Raw genomic sequence first — 7,705 nt, 5'->3', positions numbered from 1 at the left:
CCCTCTTTCCTTCCCAGGCTTTATCCCTTGAATGTGTCAGATAATAAGTGCTTAATAAATACTTTTTTCACTCATTTTCATTCATTCATGAGAGTCTGTTCCACAGTCAGACTCAAAGAATGAAGACATAGCCAGCGGATCAATGCACCCAAAGGAAGAAGACGATACTGGGTGACTGGCTATTGCAGGGGGTACCGCTACCCTAAGAAGCCCTTTTACTTTTCATCACTTCAGGCTTCTGATTCTTGAAAGACTTCTGGTGCTATGCAGACTTTAAAAAGAGAAGTTTTCCAGTGGGAAACAGCTTTTAAGTCTAAGGAAATATAATGGAAAACTCAATGAATATGAATTCAGCTAAGAAATATGGTTCTTAACTTTTCCCTAGGATTCTCACAAACATTTTTCCTTTCCTTTATGAAGTTAAATTGACAACTTGGTGAAAACTTCCCTTTTGAAAGACTCAACTGAAATTTCATTTTGGAATGAGAGAAACAGATTGGACAAACCAGACCCATTGGAAAGTCACCAGTTGGCCACAGACAAAAATGTCTGGGAAGGTTTGATTTTTTTCTCACTCCAGCTGGAAGTTTTGTCATTTTCCTTTTTACATTTTCTAAATGTACTTTTCTTAACAAGAAACACAACAATCACCTTCCTTATCTGAGACTTTTTGAAAGCATCCTATTGTCTAAGGGACAAAAAGAGAAGAAAATTTACAAGGAAATAAATTCTAAACATTTAAGCAAATTCCTCTTTAAAAATCTTCTTCCAAGGGACAACATTCAAAAACTACTTGAACTGAGAAAATTTCCTGTGAGAAAAAAAAATGTGGACATATAGAAACAGAATATAGCATATGGGAAAACTTTATAAATGGAGATATCTTATGAGGGTTTTATGTATGAAGGAGTAACACTAACACTGGGCATGAATGCTGATTTCATGCTTTTGTTATCATAATCTTTAACTTATGATGAGTCTAAAAACATTCTTCATGGCTTTAAATACATGCATATACGTATGTATATATACATATATGTGTGTGTATATATATACACATATACACATGTATGTGTGTATATATGTATATATTATATATTTGTATGAACATATGTCTTTAAAAGACCATAGGGAGTTCTGTCCAACATCATAGTGCAGAAACTAAACAAATGTTAAAAATTAACAGCAGCATTTTTTGCCTCAGCCATATTTAGTAACACATTTTGCCTGTATCCTCTTGTCTATATGCAACATAAATATACAAGGACTTTATTTTTCTATTGTTTCTTCTATAAACACATCGGTACTTTGTAGCTGTAGTACCATTACCCTTTCGGCTTACCACCCCCTATCCCAGCCCCTCCAACTTGGGAGCACACTCTTCGATAAATATACACATCAGTAGGAAAAAAAAAAAAAGAATGGCCACAGACTTTAAAACTGGAGGCACATACACAGAGAACAAATGTGGTCAAGTCAATTTCTACAATTTCCTCTAGTGCTAAGAGAAGTTCCAGAGCCTTATCAAAAAGTCTTCAGGCTGTTCCTTGAAGAATGGGGCACCTCTGTTGAATAAGTCAGTTTTCTAGGCCCCTGGGTTTGTTCTTCTCTGGAAGTGGCACCTCTACAGCTTGATCCCAGTCTCCACTGTTTCCAGTTTCAGACTCAGCAGAAATCTTGACCTAGGGTATGGATTGCCTCTTTTAGAAGAAACCAGAATTCCTAACTTGGAAACCAACAGGAATTTCAATTCTAGGGTCTTCAGTCTCCTGAGTAAAATCCACACCCCAGGTATTGGACTTTCTGTTCTTTCATTGACTCAACACAATTCTACAGCTTCACTCAAGATTATGTGCTTCTACTGCTAGATGTCATTGTTGGAGAGGAGTGGGAGGAGAGGCAGAGAAATCTCCTTCTCTCCCTTGGAACACACTCCAAACAGTACAAGGAAAAGGTGAAGAAAGAACTCTCAACAGCAATGAACTTACTCCAAAGCTGCTGCTTTTTTTTTGCCTGACTACCTCCTTTCTTGCCTAGCTCCTTTGCTCTGCTTTTAAACTCTCAATGAAGCTATCCCTAAGTAGGGTTAAGTTCATTATCTCTTCCAAACTGCCATTTAGTTTGCTAGTTCTTTCATATGCAAATGATTCAATCAAAGCCTAGAAAGGGTAGATCTGTTTTCAAGGAGAAAATGGGCTAAACTTAAGTCTCAAAGAGATTAACTCAGTTCGCTCTGTTATCTACCCCTTGCATTCTGCAAATTCAAACTGAATCTATATGAGATCTGTGAGTGTAGAAAATGTAACTTATACTGCTTTCTAACTAGGTCCTCAATAAATACTTGTTAATTGATTGAAAACCCAAAGTTCTTAAGTCTTGCCCAAATGAGTTATTATACATGCTATGTGTTTCATACATAACACCTCATTCACAGACACCATCCACATAAACATGTGGCTTCATAGTACTTGAAGTCTCAAAGTAGATTTGGAAGTCTGTTGTAATAAAGGTGACCCCCATCTTACTGAAAGTGTCAGCCATTGTAGTTTATCATAAGGAAAGGTAAGACTAGATTGTGATATTCTTGATACCTCCTTAAATTAAGATACTTATCATCTCCATCTTTTTTTTTTTTTTACTAAGAGACCATTCTCTGCCTCATTTCTTACCTAGCTTTAATCAGTGAATGTTCATTGGTTGCCTCAGTCAGACTGAAACCTGTTAAAGACCTTAGCTTAAAAAGCCCAAGGTTTCCCACTGCATCCAGGGTCATCTCCAGTGGTCCTGATTTATCTCTCACCCCAAACTCAGAAGGCTCTGGAGGATAAAATGAGACTGCTGACTTTGCACAGCCCTTTCTCACTTAAATCCAATTCACTTGCATGTCATGGCGTCACTTCCCTGATGACATGATCCTCTTAGAGAATGAAGGGCAAACAACAATTATCTTCAAATTAAAATAAATTTTCTTCTAGGTGGCATTAGTAATATCAGTTAGCACTGCTTAAAAATGCATGTATTTATAGATGTATTTATTAGTTTTCTCTCCCCTTACTTCTCCTCATCTCCCCCCACCCAGTAAAACTAGAGAACTGTTAATGTCTTGGGGGCCAGGTTATTTTAAATTAAAGTGACAAATATGTCCTGTTCCAGATGCGCTATTTATAATGAGCATTTTAACAAAATGCCCAAAATAAATGTAGTGTTTATTGTATTGACTTTTAAGAAAACATGCACATGCATTTTCGTCTCTCTTTTCTTTCTCTCACGCACATTCCCAACCAACCACCAAGGCTGGGGGATATGGATAAATTACAGATTATTGGACCACAAAGACATATAGGAGCATACAAGCAAAAGGTTCTTACTCCCTGATTAGCACAGGGAAAGTCACCTCAGTTTTGAGGTCCTCGATTTCTCTGTTTACAAATGGAGAAAATTTGGCCTATACCACAAGATTTCTCCAAAGGGCTAGAACAGTGGTTCTCAACTTTCTTTGAGTTATAGACCCCACTGGCAGTTCGAACTTAGGAATATCTTCTCAAAATATTTTTCAGTTTCAATTAGAGATTAATGAAAATAAAGTTGCAATTTTTTTCCCATGCAAGTTCATGGATCCCCTGAAATCTATCCACAGGATTCTTTCTCCCTCCCCAACCCCACCCCACCTTCTACGACCCCACATTAAGAATTCCTGAACTAGAAGAAGGAATGCATATATGGCAGCATTCTATTCAAGTCAACACAAGTCAAGCCAATAAGCATTATATAGTGTGGAAAGTACTGGAAATGCTTGTTTGTCCTTCATTTTCTAAGGAGACCAAAGACATCCCCAGTGATGTCTTGAGTTTCTGATCAATCAGTTTTCAGTGAGGCAGAGTGGCATTGTCTTCAGCCTCACTCTCTCTTCCTGAGTCATTGAAGTCCAGTGACAGGCAGATGACTGTCGGGGGCCCAGGATGCAGTGGACAACCTTGGCATCTTCAATGACTGACCCAGCTCTAAGCGTCCCACAGCATCTGCTTCAACCACCTTCATGACCATTGTAACAAATCATTCTCCTCTGCCCATTCTGTTGAGGAAAATCTTCATATACTTGGGATAGACATCTCCCTACCTCACTGACAGGTTTGAGGACTGTCAGTAACCTTCAACTTGATTGAATTCATCTGCCCAAAGATGATTTACTACACTTCACTGCACAGTCTACAGCATCTTGGAATCACAGGTGAGAGTTGAGTGAGAGGTAGACACCAAAGTTGGATGAGTAGCCCTTAAAAGAGCTCTGCAAGCTGTACCAGAGGTATTAGTCCTCCCTGAGCACACATTAACTGGTAATACAAATAGAAGCAGAAAGAAAGGCAGTCTCTACCCTCAAGTTTACATTTTAAGGGGGGAAACACAACATCTAAAAGAAACCTGGAAAGTGAGAAGAGGACACAGAGGGGCGAAGGTCCCTGCATAAGGATATTGCAAAGAAAGTTCAGAAGAGTCAAGAGTGCAGCCTGGAAAAAGATGAAGGTCTGGGCAGCCTCCCTAAAAGAGAGGTTCTGGGAGGAACCAACCAATCAGAGGGAGGGACTGAAGGGTTGGAAGGTGCTTCCAATATGTGAAGTTCAGGACTGAAGTGAGCTTCTAAGATGAAGACGTTTCTCTCTGACACAATTTTCTCTCCCGCTATTCACTTTAGCAAATTTTTACTCAGCATGTATTATGTACAAGGTTCCATCCTAAGCAATGAGGACACAGATAAAATCAGTCCCTAGCCTCAAAGAACTTAACATTTGTTGGGGGGAAGGTGTGTGTGATGTATTTATACATTTGAGTGAATATAGTCGAACCAATATATATGTGATATATACATGTGTGTGTATATACTTGTATAAATACACACACAAATCAGAATATAATTTGTTGTTGTTCAGTCATCTTTCAGTTATGTCCAACTCTTTGTGACCCCATTTAGGGTTTTCTTGGTAGAGATACTGGAGAAGTTTGCCATTTTCTTCTTCATCTCATTTACAGATAAGGAAACTGAGGCAATTGGAACTCAGGAAGATTTGTTTTTCTGACTCCAGGCCCAGCATTCTATCCACTGCATCACCTAGCTGCCCTTTGGAATATGATACGGCAGGATAAATCCTGATTTGCTAAATGTGTACAATACGACTACAAGAAATATATGATCAATACGATGTGATAAATCTACAAGAGAGGTCAAATGAAGATGGATGAGAGAGCTGCATACTACTCTACGAGAGAATGTGATTGGTCACTTTCTGGCAAGAACTAAATGCACAAAACTTAATAGTCTGATAAAGAGTGCTCAAAAAACAGTCAGTCCTCTAAAATTATTTGATGGAAAACTAAACTCATACATTAAATGAGTGTAATGGAAAGTTCCTTGGTATTTACTCAACCTTTAAACCACCCACCTCAAACAAACTAGTGTCAGGAGAAAATTGTAAATCAAATGTAGGAATTGAGTCAAGGTTAGGTCATAATTCATTAGCTGTCACTTACTTACTACAGAACTGGAAAGCCTGAAAAACCCTGGCGAACAACTGTAATATTTATTAAACACATGCATATACAAACATGACTAACCACTACTATGCTCAGGCAAAATCATTTTCCAATTTAACAGAAGCACTACCACACTTGGCTTGGGAGGAACAACACAGAAATGTTTGTGCATAATACGTGTTAAACAAGTGCTTGCTGATGAATAACAACTCCCCTGTATTTCGTGGTGTCCTAGGAAATGGTTAAAAATGCAGAATAACTTGGAATCCCTCCGCTTCCACAATGATAATGACAAAATGTTTTTTAAAAAAGATGAAGGATGCTAAGAATCATGATTTTTACATGCCTAAAGCATTCGCTTAATGGGTAATTAGGTTAATATAATTAATTGGAAATCTTTGTACTGATAAATGAAAAAATACACTATTACAGGAACCAAAGCACATTCATAATTCTATTTTCATCATATTTAAAACAAAAGATGTAAGGAAATTACAGCTAAGTGGTTCACAAGATCCCCTTTAAGAAGTAAATATAGGAGTGGGAAGAGTAAGTTTTTATCATTCAGCCAAAGGCAGCAAGAAATATCATTTCATAGGATGCTTGATCACCTTGCAGTGGTCATGGTGAATATAAATAAAAACCATGATGATCAGTCTAGGAACCAAAATCTATTGCAGAGACTGAAGAAGTAAAAAAATTCTATGTAGAACTTTGATATTTTCTAACTTAACTGTGAAATGTGCACAAGGGAAGATGAAAAAAAAGTGATGGAAAATGATTCAGGATCAAGAACTGAAAGAGGTCAAAGGCTTAGAGATTCTTTAAAAACTCATGCCTGTATGTTATTAATATTTTATTCAAGACAAGCCAGAAAGTACTTTAAATGGCAAATACAGAACATTATCACAAAAAAGATAAAGGTGACTATCTTAATCAACAGAAAAAGATTAGATGCAAATGTGAAAATTGTTTCCAAATGACCTGTTCAAGTGCTCTCAGAGAAGCAACTGATTAAATCAAAAGACCAATCGATACCGAATTAGGAGAAAGCATAAAGATAAGAAGAAAACACTGAGCGCAATTACACTATAGGGGCGTCGTCTCAATAAATATTGAGCCCTTTGAAATGTTGAGGATTCCCTGGGGAGAGTCTTTATTCAGAACTTACATTACTGGGTATCCTAGATCAGCTTGTTAAAAATTAGCATTCCCCCCCCCCCCCCCCGCTTTTTTTTTATATTGCAATGGTACAGCAGTCAATCTTTCTGGTGTGTTTCTTTGAAAATCCTCTTCCTCCACTGATGAGTTCCTTCTGGAGTCTCTATTTTGGGGATAGGTCCCACCATTTTTTATTCCCTTCTCAGCTGAGCTTTTGACCCTACAGACTTTGCCACCAAGGCCTCATGGGTGTTCCTTCTCTCACTCCCCTCCACTCTATGGGTCTTCCTCCATTAGCGTGTAAGCTCCTTAGAGGGCAGGGCCTGCCTTTCCTTTAGCCAGTATTTGTATCTCCAGCACTTAGCCCAGTGACAGGGCACACAGTAAATGATTAAATAAATGCTTGTTGGGTGCATGCCTTAAAGTCAGTCCAATTCCTTTGAGATAACTTTTGTCTGCTTGAATATTTATAACCAATATATATATATACCAATCAACCAATCTGCTGTATTAGTGCGTCTTGTATGAATATTGAAGCTGATCTGAGAAGTACGGATTTTGCATCTCTAAAATACTAGTGGCTACAAGTTTGCCTAGAGAACATTGCATTAGCTCCTAAATGTACATATTTTAATTTTACTTCTAAGCAGAATGAGAATGCCTTATTGTGACGTGAATCTTGACAGCTTGTCTGAGAAACTTATGGACAGTAGGTCCTCTCTACTGCTTCTGCAATGGCAGCCTTCAAAGCATGCACAAATATTCTCCAACTACTTCTTGTTGGCCCTGATGACCAAGAGAGCATATAGTGTTCCAAGAAAATGTCTTTTAATTAGATGCTGAGCCACAAATCCATGAATGTATTAAAGAGGCAATCCATGATATTCAGGTCTCTTCTTCCTGCCAGCCTAAAAGTGAAAGGACAACTCTCTGAGCTCAAGATGGTTGGGTTGGAGAGCAAGGGAGACAAGGAGTTCCCTGCCTTTGATCCAGCCACAAGTTATGAGATCATGGTATC

The sequence above is a fragment of the Notamacropus eugenii genome, chromosome 1, assembly GCF_028372415.1.
Source record: "Notamacropus eugenii isolate mMacEug1 chromosome 1, mMacEug1.pri_v2, whole genome shotgun sequence".
In the NCBI taxonomy this organism is placed as follows: Eukaryota; Metazoa; Chordata; class Mammalia; order Diprotodontia; family Macropodidae; genus Notamacropus; species Notamacropus eugenii.
Note: the sequence above shows the minus strand (reverse complement) of the source record.